Source organism: Triturus cristatus, chromosome 1_1 (genome assembly GCF_964204655.1).
Source record: "Triturus cristatus chromosome 1_1, aTriCri1.1, whole genome shotgun sequence".
Taxonomy (NCBI): domain Eukaryota; kingdom Metazoa; phylum Chordata; class Amphibia; order Caudata; family Salamandridae; genus Triturus; species Triturus cristatus.
Genome location: NC_140579.1, coordinates 9,746,455 through 9,768,011, shown reverse-complemented (window position 1 = coordinate 9,768,011; position 21,557 = coordinate 9,746,455). Strand labels below are relative to the sequence as shown.

Below are 21,557 nucleotides of genomic sequence, written 5' to 3'. Positions count from 1 at the left end.
GGGAGAGGGGATGAGGAACTGCATCGCGGGAGTTGCGACTTCTCTCTGTACGTCACTGCTGATGCTAGTCCGGATGTGACCAGGTCACTGAGAGGTGATAGAGCAAGGCATACACGTTTCCGTCTAATGTAAGAAAACTTTACGTTTTTAAACGGAAACATGACTTCTTGTCATTTGTAAGTGGCTCTTTCCTGGTAGGAAGAAACTGCACAACACAAAATGGAGGTGGTTTCAGCATAGAGGCCTCCGTGAAAGAACTCTCCACAATCACTTACACTGTCCTTTTGTGTTTCTTTTAATGCCTTCCTGAATTTAAAAGTCTTGTCAACCCTCAAGTGCTCTTGAGTGGAAAGTCGAAGTGGTTGGAGTTGGTGGGGGGGTGGTGGGTGTTTGGAAGCTGGGCCCTCAAAGCCAGAAAGGAGTTGGCTTGAGTTCTGTAAAGTGATTTTTGGCAGGTCCATCGAAGAATAACTTCCTGAATACTGTGATCATAACTCGCCCTGCACCAATTGCATCTCTACTCTGGGAACTGATCAGAAGGCGCGGCGAACCATCCTTAGCATGCGGTGCATGAATGGCTGAATACTGAGATCCTCATATTTTACATGCACACACAAACGGCATAGCCAGCTTATATGCTAGTAGCTGCAAAAAAGATAAGTGAATGCTAATATCTTTATAAAAAGCCAGGACAGAGCTGCAAAGACTTACCCAGCGAAAAAAATGCCATCTTTAGGTGAATAGGTACCCTCAATGCGGTATGCTGATATGGCTGCCCTCTTAACATGCATCCGAGCAGCTTTGTTAGCATTTTACGTTGCATGGTTATCTTTAGACACAATAAATCTTTGAGATAATCATACTGTAGATAACATTACCCTGCAAGTTGTGAGACATTTTCATTATAGGGCCATTAATGAGGAGACTGTAAATGGCCCAGTCACTTGGCTAAACGTAATTGTACCTTGAAAAATGCACTCACTAAAATTCCACTATAAACTAAACTGATTGTACATGTAATTCACTGTCCTGCTGTTTTTCTTGAACCCACAGCGTTCTAGATCAGTGTGTGGTATAGACCCAAATGAGATCTTGTAAGTCGGTGATGGAAGGCCCAAGTAGTAGGCCCGAGCAAATGATAGTCGATTGTTGACATATATTAGACAATGATTTCCATCAACATTGAGCTTCTGTGGGAGTACCATACTTCTTCATCCAGACATCATTCACCCTAATTGTCTCCATATTGGGCACTGGTCGATGTGCAGATGCTTAATGGCCACCAAGCCCTTTGGACTCAAGTTGATTTTAGTATATTTGAGGTGGATTCGATTTTTCTGTACCTCAATAGTGTTTCATCTACCCGACTTGTATCCCAGTATGTGAGATTCAGAATTGTGTCCTCTCCATGGACCCGGCACCTGTAAATGGTCCCGTGGCAGCAGTAAGACAAACTTGTGTATTTGCTCAGTTACTTTCCCGCAATACCATGAATAGAAGAGCTTGAGTTCTACTTCTTTTCAAAGCATTCCAAGTGAGAGAAATGCAAAACTGTTCTGCGGGTGTGCAAGGCTGCTCAGGTTCTAGCAGACCAGTTTGTGGCTGCCAGGTATTGTGAAGTGGGTTTATAATCTGTATTATGTTTTCAATTGTTTAGAAATTGTGTTGCCATGAGACATATCGAACTCAAGGTGATTTATTTTTGTTGGGGACTGGAAATTCAGCCGTGCCGATGAATAACGTCTGCACCAAGATTTGTGCCCCCTATGGGTTTGCACATCCCTAGACTGCCTGACTATTCTGCGTCAGTGACCTCACTGCGCGTCAGATGGCTCCATAAATAACGAGGCAGTTTCATTGTGTTTGTTTCAAGTCATGATCTGTGCTTTGCACTCTGCCTTCTGGCAAATATCCCTCCTGGTGGCCCTGTGCAGGGAGCGCAGGTAGGGGGCCCCGGAAGAGGGGGTCCGGGCGGGGCGGAGCTCAGGAAGGTGTTTTAATAAAACGTCCAGAAAAGGCGTTAGATGACCAGTAACATGGTAACAGAAAAACGACGTTTACTTTTTGAGTGCTCATCACTTGGATACTTTGTTTTAGAATCTGAGTCTCTGGAGGGACCCCTTTCAACAAGAAAAACACGTTGCGCGTCCGTAAGAGAGTTCGGCCACAAAGTAGGATCCCTCCAATCACATAAATCATATTCAGAACACGGGTCTGTAACATGGTCTTGCTCTTTGGCTTCCTTTTCAATACCAGCATCATCCGTCTGTAAACTCTGAACCTCCTTCAGAATGCCAGATGTTGATGGACCGATGAATGATGTTTCAGTTTCTCTGTCTGAGGGTCTTTTGTAATAATCCTCATCCTGAGTTGGTAATTGCTGCATGTTTGTATCAATTTCAGAGTCACCTTGTTCATTTTCATTGGTCTGTTCATGAGTATCATTCTGCTCATGGATATCATCATTTTTTTGTTCTTCTTTATGGTCGTCAGCGCCTGTTTTACCGAGTGCATCAGCAGTACTCTGGCCAGAGGATTCTCCATCTTTAGGTTTCCCTTGGGTGATAAAGTTCAGGATTGCTCCTTCCTGTGACACTACGAAAGCCTGCTGAGCCACCTTTCTCTTTCGATTCGAATAACCAGATTTGTGTACTCGAATTCTCTTCATTTTGCTTACAATGCAGCAGGCGAGGCTAGCAGTGGGTAGGGAAAAAAAGAAGACAATCAGCTGCTGAAAGATTTTGATGTGTCATTTTTATTTTCTTGCAAAAACAACAGTTGATGGACAGAATGCAGAACAATGTCATACATTCACCCCAGTACAGAGATCTGGGCCTAAATCCATCGTTTTTTTGCTCACCACACCACCCCAGTTCAGACATGGCCATAAACAAATCAGCCTTGACCCTGTGCCTCATGGGAACAGTCCAGCCCGAACTGCCAAGCCATGTCTTCCCTGGACTACACAATGAAGGACCAGCATACCTTAATGAACAAGTGAATTTCCACCAACCTGCCAGGAAAATATGTTCCAGAACCATCTCCCTAGCAGCCACCCAATGCAGCCGCTAATAAAACAGTGGAGGCCGCTACTTCTCCCACCTGGCAGTGAAGACCTGAAAACCCTCCCCCTGCACCTCAGAGCCTCACCATCACTCCAGCAGTTCAGGAAGAACCACAAGACCTCGCTGTTCAACCAACAAGCAGCATGATCCAGCAGCATGAATCCCACACCGCCTCGAGACCCTTATGTGTGAAGCAGCTGAGCTTTACAAACCCTGACTGATTGATAGTAATTACCCTTCCCACTACATGTATGACACATTATGAGGACTAGCCACATATGGAAGGTTTATTTGAAGAGTGTTATAAAACTATAGGGTAGATCATGTGACTTGGCATACAAGGTCTGTTTTCTCAGTCCACTGAGAACAGTAGAGCCTGGAGAATAGTTCATGATCTATTTGGGAAGTGACCTTAGCAGGAAGAGAGTAAGCTACCTTGAAATCATGGCACACAGAGACCTGTCTCAGTACGTCACTAACTGATCCTGAAGACAGCCTACAGGTAACCAAAGACTCGTCCACTTTAACACATTGTCAAAAGACAAAATACAATATATTTAATTAAGGTTTCTTGTATAGTACCATATTCCAGCAACCAGTTCTGCTCGCTTTCAGAGCACCTATTAAACAAGGATTAATTACAGTGAGTCCTAAGGCTATGAAAAGGCACTAGAGGTTCACTGAAGCAAAATTAATGTGCAAGGAACATCCAGTCAGGAGACAACTTTCAAGCAGACGTACGAATCACTAGCACAGCGTACCAACGACCCCATGGGCCGTGGCATAAGCAAGGAAAATGGCCCCTTTGGCTGCTGCTCAGGAAGTAAAATATAGCAATTATCAGGGTTCAATGGGCCCCTGAGGGTTTTGGGTCCCAGTACCACTGTACTTGCTGAACCAATGGTAACTATGCCCCTAGTATGGACAGAGAAGGCTGCTTCACCAATTGCAAACTGAGGACTAGTTAAACTAGTTTTCTCTGCTAGTCACATGACAAGCACTGGAATGTAATTAAAGAAATGATCAAGAAGCCAGTCTCCTACCAAGGTCTCTGCAAAAGGGCATTAGATTGAGTTAACATGGGTAGGCACTGCCATCCTATTCCAGGCGTCCATCCATAGGTGCTTGCATTTCATGTCTGCCTCAACACCATATAAACAGACATAACCAAATGCCAAGTACATTCGAACACTCGATGTTTTAAAAGATTTGTGCAGGCAGATCCACTCATTAGATCACAAGTATCAGCTTCATACTCTGTTTTCATGATTGTTGATAAGTAATTGTAATCATTTTAATGAATCCTTAACATTACGTCTAACACCTCGTACCCTGCTCTCCTCTTCCCCCCATACGACCGTGCCTCCCAAGTTACACCTCCAAAAGTCACCATGCCTCCCCTCAGCCACAAGTAAACACCGCCCCTGCACTCCTGACTCACTCTTCCCTCAACATACAGCGCCGATCTGTACCACTCCCTACCCCTGGCGCACGGTGACCACCTCTCCGACCCGCGCCCTCTCAGAGATGAATCGTGAGAGAGAGGCTCTCTCTCACGATTCATCATGCCCTCCCTTCCCATGACCACCAGAATACCTCCAGCTCGCCACCTCACATGGCTTACCTCCACCCAGACCCAAAGCACACACCATCTACAATAACATCCTCACCCAACCTTCCCCACGCCCCCGGCTCCTCACCCCCACGGGCTGGGATACATTCCTATGCCTGATCTGCCCTCCTCCCCAGGGTTCGCCACACCCTCGTCCATTGGCTCACCTTCCCTCGGGTTCACTCTGCAGTGGCACACGCTGACCTCCTCACTCCCCCTCCCCATGCCCTGACCCTCGGGCTGCTCACCTCGCAGCTGGCACCAAAGGTTGCACACTGGCATGCTATCCTCTGCAAGGCGGCCTTTCCTGCCAAGGGTCTCTAGGCGCGCCGGTGCATGGCCTCGGCCGGTCTCGGTGCTGCTCGCTGCACGCCGGGCACGGGTGCTGCCACCCCTCCTGCCGCCAGTGATGCGTGGTGCTTCTGTAACCCCTTCGCTGCGGGACTCGCGGGCACTGCGCATGCGCGCGCATGCGAGCCTCCGGAGGTGCCAGATCTGGACTATTAAAACAAGCTCGATTCTCCTGGAAAAAAAAGTTCTAAACAAGCACAAGACCTACCAGAAGAGCCCGAAACAAGGCCGACCCCACACAAAGACGAGACTGGGTTAGAAAGGAAAAGAGTATAAGAACAACCATTCAGCGTGCATCACATTGGATTTAGCACGCCTCAGTCGTTCATGCGCCAAATCCCTGCCAGGGGCCACCACGAATATGTATTGTATCCGATTCCTCGTGGTGGCCCCTGGGGGGTTTGGTGGCCCTGTGCAGGTGCACAGCTTGCACATGCCTAAGGCCGCCCCTGTAAGTAGTGCCTGTTGCACCATGTCTGACAATCTAGAGGAAACATTTGGGGATTAATTGGGGTGAGGCAGTAGCCTTGAGACTAGAGCGGTCGACCTCGAAGCTGGGGACCCGGTTTCGAATCTCGGCTCAACATCCTGTGATTCTGGGCAAATCACTAATCTCTTTGCGCCTATCAAAAAAAAGAGTGTCCATTTTAAGGAAACTGATACTCATATAAAGCGCTCTGATACCTAATCTCTTCAAATCGAGTTTGCACTATATAAAACTCTAAAAAAAAAAAATCAAAAAAATCTAAATTCTGCATAATAACTAGATCTTAAAGATTGGTAGGCAATTGGGTTGAGCTATATGTATTAAATACTGTTTCACTTAATCACCGGGTGATGTGGGGAACCACCTGCATACCTCCGGTTTTATGGGCTATAGAAGATTATGGATTATTTTTGGGTGCACTATTAATTTTAAGAACTGTCCGATATTAGCACAATGAATTTACCATCACTTACTAGCATTTCTTGTTGCCTGGCCAGTCATTTAAACACTATTCACACCACATAAGAACGAAGCTCGCTGCTTCAAACAGTAGTTCGCCTGACCTTTAGTGTGTCTTCATATAAAGTCGAGTTGAATATTTTGAGTGTCTACAGTGGATTTAATTGGCATCCTTTTGTTGACCAGTAGAAAGCAACTGGGCCTTCTGTTATTTTTTCAGAAGGCTACAGTGTAGGATTGGGCACACGTTGTTTCCTGTCCTGGGGCAGAAACTCTGCTGTTCCCAGGCAACATTTGGAGTCGCAAACCTGCTTGTTTAGTCTTGCTGTGCCTTTTTGTTTTTTCTCATTTGTATTCTTTCACCTGACATTCTAGTCGACTCCAAGCAGTCTAGAGGATGGTACAGAATTCCTCTATGTCTTAAAGTGACCACACTCGATTGTCGACTCCAAGAAGAGCATGGAACCTTTGACCGACAGTGGACATACACATGTGGACATACAATTAAGGAGCGTCAATTTAGAACCATTGTCTTTACCAAGTGTCAGCTGGCCCATTTTTTTCTGATCACCATAAGGTAAACCGATCTTCAAGCCATTGGGACTTACTGTGAAGAAGCATTAAACATTGAAAACTGAAAAGTGAGAAATATCATAGAAAGTATTATCATCAGGCTGCAGCCTATTGAACAGCATCCCATAGAGAGACACAGTTAGAAGTAATTACCCATGTAAGATCAAAACAATACAGATAAGAAGACTTTCTTATAAGTCTTTTTAAAGTCAAGATAGAGGTCTCCTGCAGCCATATTTACTTGAGGATAGTCACATCGAGAAGCTCAAGAGTATACCACTATGAGTGGATTACTGACGAAGGCCTAGCTGAAACGCGTTGGATGTCAACAAACCGCCATTTTTGAATGTTCTGTACTTGTTTGTTAACAAGCCGTCAATACTTGATTGTCTAGTATCTATTGCCTTTGATCCAAAATATAGAATGTATAATCAAGAATAAGCGATGTATGCAAACTATATTATGTATATCAATATGAATTGAAAGTTATGAAATCATCAGATGTATATATTTTTTCCTTGGGTCTATAGGAAGAGAACATATGTGGTTACATACATAATCTAGATCTTGTATCGGTGTAGATTATCTATTTATTTATAAAAAGAAATTCTATAAAAAAAAGAAATAAGAATATTAAATTTTTTTTACAATTAGCTCATGTGTTTTTTTATCAATGATTGTATTTCTAGTTTAAAATTGATATATTTTTGTCTAGAGTTGAGATGTGTTTTATAGATTGTATACACTGTGCCCGGTGTTGTTCCGCTTTTTCAAATGAGTAATTTCCCCGCCTGGGCTTAGTATCAGTTTAGCAGGGGCCCCGTTCCTTTCCCAAATTAAAGTGACCACACGCCAGATACTGCGGATAATGACAGCTGCCACAATAATGTACAGGTGAGGAGACCCTGGAGCAGTGACCTATCCAGGAAAACACTCCTGCACCACTTTATAACTTGTTATTAATATGGCACACACCTCTCTTGTATCCCCCTCCCCCAGAACTCCTACTGCCCACTGGTTAGCATCAAAATCTGGACTTTTGGGCAGTTGTTTTAGTTGTTTCAAGGAAAAAAAAGTTACCAGTATCTGTATAGTTTTAAAGTTAACTCATGAGGCAACCGCACACCCTTTTTCAGCGCTAGCTAGCATTTGTGATGAAACGCAGCCACTTTGTGTGAGGAAAACGATGACAGAGCGTAAGACCTAAATCGGGAAGCTCTGCGAATTACAAGTGGACCAATAATTGGGATTTTGTCAGATTTTGCTCCTCTGGTGCTTGAACCATTGGTGGCGAACAAATCTACATTCCACACATACTTTAATTGTCCCTGGTTCAGGCTCATTCAGCCATTGATGGCTTGGGAACCCTTAGCTCTTTGGCTTCCGCCTTGTTATTTGCATCTTTAGTCCATCACAAAATAGTTCCATTTCAGCTGCTTTCTATTAGCTTTTTGGGTGTATTCTTCTAAGGCCACTGGAATTCATGCCAGACTATTTTACAATTGAAAAGTACACTGTCATCACACACTGATTTCATATTTTTTCCTTGCATTGTACAAACAAAAGAATATTTTTTTTGGGGGGGGGGAGTTTGCACTGCAGCAGGCATTTTTGAGTTGCCTTTGACAGGACTCGAATGCAAGCGTCAAATTTATTGGCATTGTCCATGCTGGTTTTTAATTTAATAATGCACACACCACCAACTAAATCCTGTGGATGAAGCCAACCTTGTCAATTGCAACGTCATTGCCTTTAGAATGCCTTATGGTCATTGAGGGGTAAGTTGTATAAGTTAAAGGCTGCTTTTGGATCCTGAATGAAACATAACTGGTCTACGCTCTCTGCACCTTCAAGGGTGAGAAGGCACCAGGCCCAGGAGGAGCTTTTTTGTTCTGTAGGACCCCTTGGGCTCAACCTGAGGTACTTAAAGCAACAGGAAGAGGAAGATAGTTGCACTTGTTTTATAATGAACATGTCCCGGTTATTCCCTAAACTATGCTTGCTGAGCTCGTGGCCACATCTGGATCTTCGCTTTGACAAGTAGGAAGTGTGAGGTATTTAACTGCAAACACCCCTGTGGCCGTGAGGGTGGCGGGGGATGAATGGGTTGCCATTCCACGCTTGTCATAAAGGGTCACGTCTGGAGTGCACCACGTACCCTCTGGAGGTAACAATTAACTGGAATTTACAACGTGTCTTTCGCTCGATGTTGCCGTAGATTTTCCCTTAAAAGAGTACCCTCAGAGCAGGGGAGCAGCGCCCCTAGGCTAGTCCTTGCTGAGGGCTCCACTGGACTGCACGTAGACTAGAAAAAGCAGACGATTACCAGACCCATACCTAGCAGGCAGCCGCTGATGCAGGGTAGGTGCGATTGAGCCGGGACCCGACGCAACCCCAAAAAGGTGCAGGCCATCAGCAAGGACTAGCCATGCTCTTCTGCTCTAAGGGAACTCTTTTTAGGGAAAATCTACGAATCGAGATTTCAACCACTATACCAATAGCACTGGCCATGTGGTTAACCCTTTAGTACCGTATACTTCAGTGGGTTACCGTTCTCTTTGGAACCCCACCTCTCACGTGCACCACCTCGCCTCATTTAGGTACTGAAGAAACGCCACTGATCCTGTTGTGGACACACTAGGCGTGAAACATGTCGACCTTGTAACAGTTACTTGGGCACATTAAGCCCCATAGTAACCCACCAACCTTTGTGGTTTTTTTATCCTACCAAGGGAAACACGTAATTAAAAGTCTCCCTGTGGATACCCTTAGGTATTTTTAATTTTTTATATTCACACAGCACGCACTTCGCTCCCTCCACCCCCGGATCTAGCCCGCATACCCGCACTCGCCTGTCTGCTTTTCTCTTACAAGACCTCCGTAAAAGTGACCCTTTCAATAGGTGTCCCGTCGGACATTGCAGCGCCGTCCCGACGAGGAGCATAAGCCCAGTGATGAAACATGACATCCTTCGGGAGATGTGAGGGCAAACAAGAGGCAAGACCTTACCCTCCCCTTCGGGACCAGTTCCTTGATACCGGGGATGCACATTTGCCTCTCTCTCTTTCTTCTTTTTCTCAAAACCCTCTTTTACTCTTGCTCTCTCCTCCTGACGAGTGGGTGATAATTCACACCGACTCTTGGAACAGTGTCCCCCTTCGATATACTTACTCCGTGCATAACACCTACTCTGTCGCAGCAAGCAACGATCGATCACGCACTGTTCCCTCCTGAGTCTGAATGCGCTTTACAGATTGCAACATATCTATTATCCTGAAAAATGAAGGGGGGGGGGGGATGGGGCGACTAGACATTGGCATTTGACTTATAAGGTTGTGCACTGATATCTGCAGCACACGCTTTGACCCACTGATTTGTTGTGGCTGGGTGCAGCTTCCCTTTCCATCTTAAACTCACCCCCTCTCTCCCACCAATGCGTTGAACCCCTGCTATCAGGTACACAGCTACCTTGGGATAGGCAGGCAAAAAAAACACATGAACACAACATGACATACTAGCCTTTCGCCCAACTCCTTAGCTGCTGAGTACTTACTATAAATGGGGAAACAGTGGCATCTTATTTACAGCACTTAGAAACCGCAGAAATGAGGGATGAAGCGCTATAAAAAACAAGCATTTGCAATGCAATAGGTCTCGCATTTACGGGAGTTTAAGCTATTGGCATTGTAAATGACAATACCTTTTATTTATGTTTCAGAAACAAAAATAAAAGGCGTTGTTATTTGCAATCTCAATAGCTCAGTCGCGTAAATGCGAGACCTATTGCATTGCAAATGCTTGTTTTGCAGAGCTGTCTTGGCTCCCCATCCGTTTTATTAATATGCTTTTCCCCGAGTCTTTAACTGATATTACATTTTTACTCGTGGGGTCGGTCCTGCATAGGTGGTGGCTTCTCCTTAGGTTCTTCCATTGTAAATGAATTTCCTGCTTCTGCAACTGTTTGTAGAGGATGGATCGGGGTGGCCTTGGAGGATGATGGCAGCACCTGGTGCCCACGATGGTTTCAAGCAGTTATTTGATCATTGTGTCCCATTGATTTAAAATCACCCCCCCCCCCCCAGTTAAGTTGTTGTCGTTGTTAGTAAGGCCGCTATGCCATTTGAGCACCTGTGCAGAGTGGAACGGGCGTCAACAGTCATAAAAATATAATCGATTGTCGATATACCTTTAAATGTGGAACAGGACATGATTTCAGAAACGGGGCGTGACGTCACTTGATCCGCCGACATTAAACTGAAAGAGGCAACTAGTCCATTAACTTGTTCCAGTTTCTTGGTCATTTGTACCTTCTTGGGATCTTTGCCGAGGCACTTTAGTGTTAAAATCTCCCACAATCACTACTTCGTGGGAGGGATGGGACGCAAGAATTTCTTCTACACTAGTGCAAAGAGAGTCAGTCGTGCGTGATTTCGGATTTTTTTTAGGGTTAAAGTAGCAATTAAGGAGGAGCAGAGGAAAGGCCTTCTGGCAGAACATTAGCCCTACTCGCCGCCCCGGGGGGTTTGGGTTGAATGGAGTTACTTCAATTTTGGCCGATTGCTTTATGAAAGTTGAAAGGCCACCTGATGGCCTGCCGAAGAAGCTTGTACGTGGGGCGGTTTAAAGCCCAAGCTTCCTGTAGACAGACGATGTGACTGTTTTGGAGGAATGCTCGTCCACATTTTGGTGTCAAGGTGGGTTTCAGGCCGGCCACGTTCCATGAGGTGATTGGGAGCTCACTCTTCTTTGGTACTTTGTGGGCCCGGGGATGAAATCATTGAAGACAGGGGATCATCAGGGATGCTGGGAACGGGTCTGGCGGTTGTCACTCTGATAGTTGGGATGCTGGTCACAGCTTTTGAGGTTCTGAGCTCTTGACCGGCATCCAACGTTTCTTTGATTATTGATGTAGGATACCACCAGGGAATTTGACGCTTTTGAAGTACTTGGTAGCCAATCGCAAGTGGCACCCCATGCACCCTTCAATACGCTTCTGCTTCGGACGGTTGATTCCTCTAAGAGTAGTACATGCAGATATTTGATATGGTGGCTGTAGTTTTTGAAACTCAAAAAAAATGTACTTCTCTCAAAATGGGGTCTCTAATGGCCGTAGATCCGGCCACAATTGGAGATTATGATCTCTGGTTACCCTTTTCTGGGAGTTTGGGCGAATCTTAGAGAAATAAGATCAGCTGATATTAAATTTTTCAGTGATGAAATATGTTGTAATAGTCGAAGCAAATTGACTCTATATAGTATGTCCAGGTGTCCGTTAGAGATAAAATGAGGGATAAACGCCAGGATTGCATCGTCATTGCCCTCTGCCGTAGGTATCGCTCCTATAGTGGTAGTTTTGACTGACTCCCACAGTTGTGTGGTGCTTAGTATGTTGTTGGTACCTCCTAGAGAATCATTTGACTGAGTATTTGTGAGAGAACTTATTTGATAAATTGACTCGAAATGAGGTTGGAATGATCATGCTGATGTGGCCTTCTGAGTTCCCCGTCAGTTTCATTTCCCCCAGTCAGGAGGTGGGCCTGTTGAAATGTGTTACTTGCTGTCCCCAAATCTAGCGTGGGGCCGATTGAATTGTTACTTGAGGTATCTCCAGTGTCGTTTTTAGAGCTTCCCTGGATTCCAGGCAGATTGACAAATGCGGCCTAGTTTCTTGTGAGCCCTTAACCCGGACCTAGCGGGCATGTAGGTGTCTCCTATATGGTGTTCAGCTCTTTGTTGCACGGTTCGTCCTATGTTGGAGTGAGGAGTAGATTCTGGGGTGGATGGTACTCCCCGGTCCAACCTGGTATTTACCTGGGAGCCTTGTTACTTAATGCTGCCTCCAAGCTGGCGATGGATCTTGGTTCAACATCAGGAGTGTTCAGAGATATACCTCTCACATGCAAAGTTCCGGAGATTGTGAAGATGCACTTTCAACTCTCAGAGCCTGTTCAACGGGATCCTGGTGTCTAGTCGGGGTGTCTATTTCCAGGATTGTTGAGAAGTGGTCTCTTAGTTCGATTCCCGGGGTGCCGCTGGTACCACTGACAAGGGGGAGTTACGGTTTATGGTCGCTTGGTGGATCCTGAGAGGGTTTTCCAGGTGATTTTGTTGGATTTGTGACACTGTCTAAAAGCACCCAAAGAATTTCAGACAATAAACTTAATTTATCAATTAATTGGGAGCAAGACCAGAGTTGGCCCACTTCTGTCTGGCCAAGTTTGTATTCTAAAGTTCTTAATCTCAGCCCTCGGTCTGTTAAGCTTGTGGTGATAGACTGAATTAGATCGATTTGAAGCTCAATTTTTGCGATTGCCGAAGAAGACCTTTGGCTGTTGTATCTTGTTTAGGGGTTTGGAGGTAAGAGAGGCCAAGGTTGGATTTACTGGGCTTATGGGACTGACTGGTGCTCAATCACCTGAGCAGGTTGGATGTGGAGACTTAAGGCCGTATTCCATCTTGAATACTGGCGTTTGTGCCAGGAATGGATCTATGTGGGCCTCTATTTGAGCTTCTAATGTAGCTTGGAACTGGTCTGATATCTGCCAAGCGTGTGCTTGTATGGGCTGCATCTCCTGGATTTCTTAGGAGGTGAGAAAACATGGAAAGGTAGGCGCTAGTTGTTTTCTTGGCTTGTGCTTCAACTTCCACATTTGAAAGACAAGTTGACAGCAGGTGAGAGTGTGTATTATTGTTCACATCGATTTGAGCAGTTATCGTGTGTTTGTTTAAGAGGGAATCCACATCTTTGGGCTCAGGGTCTTGGCGTAGTACAGGATGGGGGTTTGATCACCTGAGTTTTTTCCTTGTTGTGTTTGTATCCCTCGAGTCTGCCCTGGGTGAGGAGAAGGACCGCTTACTTTGCTCATTGGAGCTTTTTAAGCATCTTGGAAGAGGCGGGCAGGGGGCTGTTTGTGGGATTTTTCGGAAATATCTTTGGATCCTGCCACGGTTGGAAATTTGAGGATTTTCATCCCAACATCTTTTCAAGGAGGTGTTAATAATTGTGTTGGTATGGGCCCAATAGTGTCTAGCTCCTTAAACGTATAGGCCCCTTGGTCCCCAAAATATGGCACAGGGCTCGTGCGTAGCACTGCAGTAAGATCCTCCGGGATAGTCTCTTGTGGTGAAGTGGAACAATCATCTAGGGGATCTAGCTGCTTTTTTCAGGCCTGGTTTCTCTTTTTTACCAAAGTGGGTTATGGGCAGCTCCCACGAGTCCTTGGTGAATTACAATGGGCAGGGAGGAGCTGTTGTACTGTGATACTGCGGCACGTCGGCTTATCTTAGTACGAAAGGAGTGGACAAGTCAATGTGCCAGGGTGATACAACCCTAGAATTTCCTCCCAGCTAGGTAGATTTACTGGGTCGAGGCTTTGTGCGCCTTCCTCTGATCAAGCGAGAGGCACATAGCTCGCTATAAGCGCTACTCCTCTGCCTTGCGTTGAGCTGACTATTACTGCAAAGAGGGCAGTAAGGCGCCACCAGCACCGGGGGAAACTGAAATGGGCAAGAACTATTGGGGAGAGAATTGAGGAAGGTTTCTGGGCTTGTGACACCTCTATGAGTGTTTTGAGCTACCTTTTGGTGCTCAAGATAATTTTTTTAGTGGGGCGAAAGTGTCCAAGTGACCTGCCGAAGGTCTGGTGAAATTCCAGAGGGACCCATGTGGGAGCACAACAGACCGACCACTGCACCCAAACCTATAAGGGCCACTCCTGCGGTGGCCCGTGCGCACGCTCACTGACTGGTATCTATTACTGCCACACTCGGGCACCTTGTTATGCCTTCTTGCGCCTTATCTCACTAACACTCCTGCTGCTGCTGTGGGCTAGGTGGATAGGTTCCGATGCTCTCTGAGGGCTTAGTGTTCTCCGTCCATCGCTGAATCCGGCGCAGGCCCACCGGCCAAGAAAGGTCCAAAAATGGTCCTGCTACCGCTGCGTCCTAGGTGGGTGGATTCCGATGCTCTCAGAGGGCTCAGCGTTCTCTGCCCGTCGCTGGGTCCAGCGGAGGCCTACTGGCCAAGAGTGGTCCAAAGATGGTCCAGCAGGGGAGAGCGGGGTGGGGAGTGGCCCGAGCTCAATCTCACGGGTCCACCGCAAACCACACCCAGACCTAGCTGTTTCGCTCGAGCCCTATCCATTTACCTTACTTACTGGTGCTGATTCCTGTTAGACTGCTGGGCTAGACTGGGCTCCCTTGCCCCCATTGCTGGGTTCAATCTGCACCGGCTGGGGCTGTTACGGATACCAAAGCTGTGAGCAGTTGGTGTGGGTGGCGGCGTCCCAGAAGTGGAAGCTCTCGAGAGAATCTGAGTGACTGGTATCCTGGAACCTTCCAAATTGACCCCTTTATTACTTTCAGTATGCTGCCTGAGATATGTCAGGCACCCACTTTAGATTACAGAAATAAGTGATCAACTTTCTAAACAATGGGGAAGTCCAAAAACACACATACAGTGACACCAAAGGCTTAACAATGGCCTTTCAAGTGACAGGGCCAGAAAGAATAAATTATCTTCTATATCAACCAGCTCAAACGGTTGCACATCATAATATTGAGGTCAATACTATCAAACCGCATAAAGATCGGCTTTATGCTATCAACTACCCACTTATCATATTTAGGTAGGTACAGAGTCGTCAATCCTTCGATCACATATCTATTAACCTTGACAACTTGTTTGTAGTCAATATTGTAGAGTCAATGTAAGAGGAGTTTGACGGTAAAATTGGATGTTCTGGTCTAGCAATTTGGAAAGCTCTATATGTGAAATGATCAAAATTACATATTCTGAAACCCTTTCATTGAGGTGGAAATAATGTTGCTGTGCAAAACAACTTCTAACAAGGCATAGTTAGGGCAACCAGAGCATTATTCGATTAGATTAGATTTTTAGATTTGTAAAGCGCAACGATTGCCCGAGGGCGTCTTGGCGCTTGAATTGGCTGGACGTAAATGAAGAGCAATGACGACTTAACTAGCAGGACTCCGCGATCAGTTCGCGAAAAGCCATGTTTTTAAAGATTTTCTGAAGGCAATAAGAGAGGTGCTGTTTTTAATCACTTGTGGTAGAAGATTCCAGGTTTTTGCAGTTCCTATTAGAGAACTTCTGCCTGCCCAACGTGCCTGTCTGTACCTGGGTCTCTGAAGCAGATTTGACTGTGAGGATCTCAGAGTTCGAGGTGGAACATAGCATTTCAAATGTGATTTCAGATATAGGGGACCTCTGCCCTCGAGTGCTTTAAATGCAATACATTGCGATTTGAATATTATTCCTTTTTTCACTGGTAACCAGATGGCATTTCCCCAGTCCCCTTTTTAAAAATGGAGACTAAAAGGGATCTCCTCCTATTTGGATACCATTAGCCACTGTATTTTGAATTTTATTTGAGCTACTGTTCTCCGAAGAAGAATTTCTTTACGTCTCTCGATACAGCCTTAATATTAAAAAATGTATACCGTTTCCTACTTTTTATTTCAATAAACATTTCCAAGTATGTCTTGTAATTTGATCAAGTTTCACCCAAAGGTTTCTCAGATCCCATTTGACTGAAAGGTAGACCCAGATATCTTTAAGGACCCCATGACCCTTCTCCAACACACCTCCTTTCCCCTCAGAGTCATTATATTTTCTTCACATAGGGGCCTATTCACAAAAACACTTAAAAGGACGGATGGTTTTTACATCCCTGCCGAAATTATTTTTATGTTGCTTCACTGATAGCATAGCATGAGTGGCAATGTGTGTAAAATCCATTTTTGCTTTTGGTCTTATGAGAATACAAATCAACCCTATATCACTACAGTATTAACTGTAAAAGAGTAGGAAATACATAATACAACTTGAAGTTAGTTTATGATATGACACGACAGCATTTACAATATAATCATGTTGTACAGTATCAAGAGGAGGCGTCTTAACCAAGAATTTCAACCAAACAAATACCAGTATAGAGGGAGCCTACACCCAACATTGAGTCAACATTTCCTATTTATTACACTATTTTTAAGGTCATAACATTAAAATATTAATAATCACTTTGTCCTTTCTCTCAGTTCTTCAGAGACCAACAATCCTCCTTTATTTCAGTTCCAGCACATTCCAAGTCACAGGTGCCCCAATTTATAAATTGCTTCAGCCAGCATGTGTTTCACGGTCATCCATGATACCAAGGCTGAAAATACATATTTAGAGCCGTTTCAGGCAATCCTATAAAAGGGTATCACAATATTATGACATTTTAATGAAAGCCTGTATTTTAACATCTTAAATCCATTAGTGTTTTTAATGAATACCTTCATATGAGTTCAAGGTCAAAGGTCAATTGAAAAACTTAATGACTGAAATCTCCAGTCGTGCGGTATGGCTGGGTGGAGGAGGGACTTAATACAGAAGAGTCACCGGCCACCTCCCTATTAACCCAAAGTAAGATAATTTCAGTATTTTAAAATTATTATTCCAATTTAGTAGGACGAGGTCAGGGGAGATGCTATCACCCTTTGAGGGGGCTTCACAAGAGTGCATTTCTCCACAGCAGTGAAAGTCACACTTTTAAAAGCCCTTACCCCTGTGTGGAATCCACGTGGGAGTTCCTGGCTGGCATTAAAAGGTAAATAGGGTCATAATTTAGGTTTAATACCAAACATACCTTTGTCAATCGGCTGCCTCGGGATATTTAGTACAATGTTGCTGGAAGTAGGGCTGCGGTGGAGCTGCAGCACCCCCAAAATAACAATACTGGGGTTCAGAAGGTGAACGAGCAATAAAGATGCCGTTACATTTTGCTTTTATCTTGTCATTTCTTCTGTGCTCACTCAGGCAGAGGTGAAATGTCTTTTGACAAATTGTTGTTTATTCTTTTGCAATGCAATAGGTTTCTCATTTGCGAGAGTTTATGCTATTGGCATTGTAAATGACAAGGCCTTTTATTTATCTGTTTTGATAATTAACACATAAATAAAAGGCATTGTCATTCACAATGCCAATAGCTCAAACTCTTGTAAATGCGAGACCTATTGCATTGCAAGAAGTGGCCGCCATTGTCCCGGGCTGCTTGGAAAGTGAAAGCGCGCATGGCTCGATGAATGTTGCAGGAAAGCATGTTGCGCCTGCAGTAGGAGAAACTCATTGAAGAATAGTGCTTACAGACATGTCCTGTAACAACAGAAGTAAAAGGGCCAGTCCTCATGGGAGGTTACAAATGAAGATAAGACTAAGGAGGGACTAAGAAGCCTATTAACGAATCAGAAGCCAGCATATACAAAGGACAATGACACAAGCCAGTGTAAAATGTGGGCGGAGAGTGGGTGGAGCTTCAAGTGCATACTCAAGTACAGCATGCCTCGCAGAGCAGCGCAGTCGCTACCCAAGCTCGACCTAATAATTCATATGAACTCACCTACCCACCACTAATGATCACATCTACCTGCTGTTTAAATCACTAAGGTTATTGCATGGAATGATTTATTTAAGAGTCAAGACTAATCCTAGTAACCAACAACAGCCAATAACTACAGGATTAAAGCTAATCCTGTGTTCTGCCGTAGCATGCTACCCACCATGAAGCGCTTCAATGCCTCATCAGGGGTTGTAAGTGCTAGAAAATGCAATTATATTTGAATGAAATTCGTTTCTAATTGGACACTGCTTACAACTCCCCCTGAGGAAGTTTAACTATTCCCAAAACGCACTGGGGGTTACAATAATCAATTTACACAAAGAATAATGAATTCACCAATATCAAATACAATGCTTTATCCAATAATTGGGAATGTTGATGCACTCGGAACACTTTGCAGCCTTTACGAGCAGACAGTTTACAGAACATGAATTCGACTGAGTGCTGGAAATGGTTCTTGAACCTTGCTGTGTGTGGTTCCCTGAATGGTGCTCTGTGTGAGCACAGATCACAGACTTGATACACTCTATGGTTACTGGAACCAAAGGTAACACACAAGAGGCCCACTTCAAAGCCAGAAATGTTTTACAAAGCCTCTGCTGATATCATTCTGAAAGGGATTTTAAAGGATGTGCTTCGTGTGTGATGGTTCTGCTCTCTATGCAGAATATCACAACCAAGGCCCAGACTTGAAGCAAACCAACTTCTTCCAAAATATTAGCACCAGGGATTACTGATTCAAATACAAGTAACCCTCTTCTCCCTATTTTCTTTGTTCTGCAGGTAAGTTATACAGATGTAGAAGGAGGGAAACCTTTCAAAATCCCTCGTGACATTCTTTAGAATGAGGGGCCTGTATAGAGGTTGGCAGACCGGGTACCCTGCCGCTAGCATTGCAGAGGGCCTGGTCTGCTAAACACTATTGAAGGTAGGGCGAACCACCGTGAACAGCCTGGTGGTCAATCAAAACCAAATATATGAAAACAAAATGAAAATAAAAATATTTTCATTGAAAATATAATAACATTTATAATCAATGAAATAAAAAGGAAAATTTCCAGTATGTCAAGAACATTTATTTTGGATTTTGCAAAAACAAACCTTTGGGGGTTTGTTTTTGAAAAGCAAAAAACCCGATCCTCTGCGGGTGCATTTTAATATGGTAACCATACACAAAAGTATCAACAAGCATTGGCATAGCCAATAGGTCTCGCCTTTGGAACCTTATAAGTGTTTAGCCAGAGATATTGACTTTGCCTATGTCTTTAAGCAGTGCTGAACAGAAGTCTGCAGCATGCGGAAAAGTTACAATAAAGAAGTGTCAGAAGCATTTTCGTTACCTTATATATGACCAAAAAAGCATTATGTACAACTGAACAACCTTATTAAAAAAGTATTAACAATAAGTAATGTCTTGAGTTTTTTTGTCCTTTTAATACTGGCAACTTATATCTGCCTGTCCCAATGTTTGCTTGTTAAGGTTTTTTGTTGTTGTGGGGGCATAAATTGGAGGAGGGTGAAGGTTGGGAAATAGTACCTGTATAACAGTTAGTGAGAGAGTCAGTCAATCAGTGAGAGAGTTCGTTAGTCAGTCAGTGAGAGAGACAGAGTGAGAGAGTCAGTCAGTGAGAGAGAAAGAGTCAGTCAGTGCGCGAGAAAGAGTCAGTCAGTGAGAGAGAAAGAGTCAGTCAGTGAGAGAGAGAGAGAAACAGAGAGAGAGTCAGTCAGTGAGAGAGAGAGAGAGTGAGTGAGAGTCACTGAGAGAAAGAGAGTCAGTCAGTGAGAGAGAGAGAGTCAGTCAGTGAGAGAGAGAGTCAGTCAGTCAGTGAGAGAGGGAGTGAGTCAGTCAATGAGAGAGGGAGTCAGTCAGTGAGAGAGAGAGTGAGTCAGTCAGTGAGAGAGAGAGAGAGTGAGTCAGTCCGTGAGAGAGAGAGTGAGTCAGTCCGTGAGAGAGAGAGTCAGTCAGTCCGTGAGAGAGAGTCAGTCAGTGAGTGAGAGAGTGAAACTCAGTCAGTGAGAGAAAGAGTCAGTCAGTGAGAGAAAGAGTCAGTCAGTGAGAGAGAGAGAGTGAGTGAGAGTCAGTGAGTGAGAGTCAGTGAGAGAGAGTCAGTGAGAGAGAGTCAGTGAGAGAGAGTCAGTGAGAGAGAGTCAGTGAGAGAGAGTCAGTGAGAGAGAGAGAGTCAGTCAGTGAGAGAGAGAGAGAGTGAGTCAGTCCGTGAGAGAGAGAGTGAGTCAGTCCGTGAGAGAGAGAGTCAGTCAGTGAGAGAGAGAGTCAGTCAGTGAGTGAGAGAGTGAAACTCAGTCAGTGAGAGAAAGAGTCAGTCAGTGAGAGAAAGAGTCAGTCAGTGAGAGAGAGAGAGTGAGTGAGAGTCAGTGAGTGAGAGTCAGTGAGAGAGAGTCAGTGAGAGAGAGTCAGTGAGAGAGAGTCAGTGAGAGAGAGAGAGTCAGTGAGAGAGAGAGAGAGAGTCAGTGAGAGAGAGAGAGCCAGTGAGAGAGAGAGTCAGTGAGAGAGTGAGTCAGTCAGTGAGTGAGAGTCAGTCAGTGAGTGAGAGAGTGAGAGTCAGTCAGTGAGTGAGAGAGTGAGAGTCATCAGTCAGTCAGTGAGAGAAAGAGTCAGTCAGTGAGAGAGTCAGTCAGTCAGTGAGAGAGGGAGTGAGTCAGTCAATGAGAGAGGGAGTCAGTCAGTGAGAGAGAGAGTGAGTCAGTCAGTGAGAGAGAGAGAGAGTGAGTCAGTCCGTGAGAGAGAGAGTGAGTCAGTCCGTGAGAGAGAGAGTCAGTCAGTGAGAGAGAGAGTCAGTCAGTGAGAGAGAGAGTCAGTCAGTGAGTGAGAGAGTGAAACTCAGTCAGTGAGAGAAAGAGTCAGTCAGTGAGAGAAAGAGTCAGTCAGTGAGAGAGAGAGAGTGAGTGAGAGTCAGTGAGTGAGAGTCAGTGAGAGAGAGTCAGTGAGAGAGAGAGTCAGTGAGAGAGAGAGAGTCAGTGAGAGAGAGAGAGAGAGTCAGTGAGAGAGAGAGAGCCAGTGAGAGAGAGAGTCAGTGAGAGAGTGAGTCAGTCAGTGAGTGAGAGTCAGTCAGTGAGTGAGAGAGTGAGAGTCAGTCAGTGAGTGAGAGAGTGAGAGTCATCAGTCAGTCAGTGAGAGAAAGAGTCAGTCAGTGAGAGAAAGTCAGTCAGTGTAGGAGAGTGGCATCGACTGAATAGTTGCCTCCAACTTTTTGCTGATGTTTTGACTCTAGCCAGGCTGTGGCCCTGCTATCCAGGACCCCAGCCTATCTGCTTCCTCTCTAAACCGGTGTGAGTACCCTAGGTACATACCAATTGGATACAGAGGACACCCTGTGAGCCCCTTGTAGATGGTACCCTAGGTACCCAGGGCATGGGTCCCTCAGAGGCCTACCAGGGGCTGCAGCACTTACTGTGCCACCCCTGGGACAGCCATACCAAATGACACCACCAGACCACTACTGTAGTCTAAGTAAGGTGGTGCTTGCACCCCTTACAGGGATATAGGTACCCTGTATCCCACTCCATTACAACACATATATATCCTCATAGGTCACCCCTAAGGCAGCCCTTGCTAATCCTACAAGGCAGGGTGCTGAGATATGTGTGAG

At 45.0% G+C, this 21,557-nt stretch overlaps 1 protein-coding gene across 3 annotated transcripts in view; it reads left to right on the top strand.

Moving 5' to 3' along the window:
• The window catches only part of LOC146869110 (uncharacterized), a 71,011-nt gene that overhangs the window by 19,683 nt on the left and 29,771 nt on the right, over positions 1-21,557 (top strand). The window contains exon 1 of one of the 3 annotated variants that reach the window (XM_085611608.1): positions 6,350-6,551. The exons of the other annotated variants lie outside the window; for them this stretch is intronic. The gene's annotated coding sequence lies outside the window, so the exon portion shown is untranslated. Of the gene's footprint in view, positions 1-6,349; positions 6,552-21,557 lie in introns of those variants that run through there. 3 annotated transcript variants of the gene reach the window in all.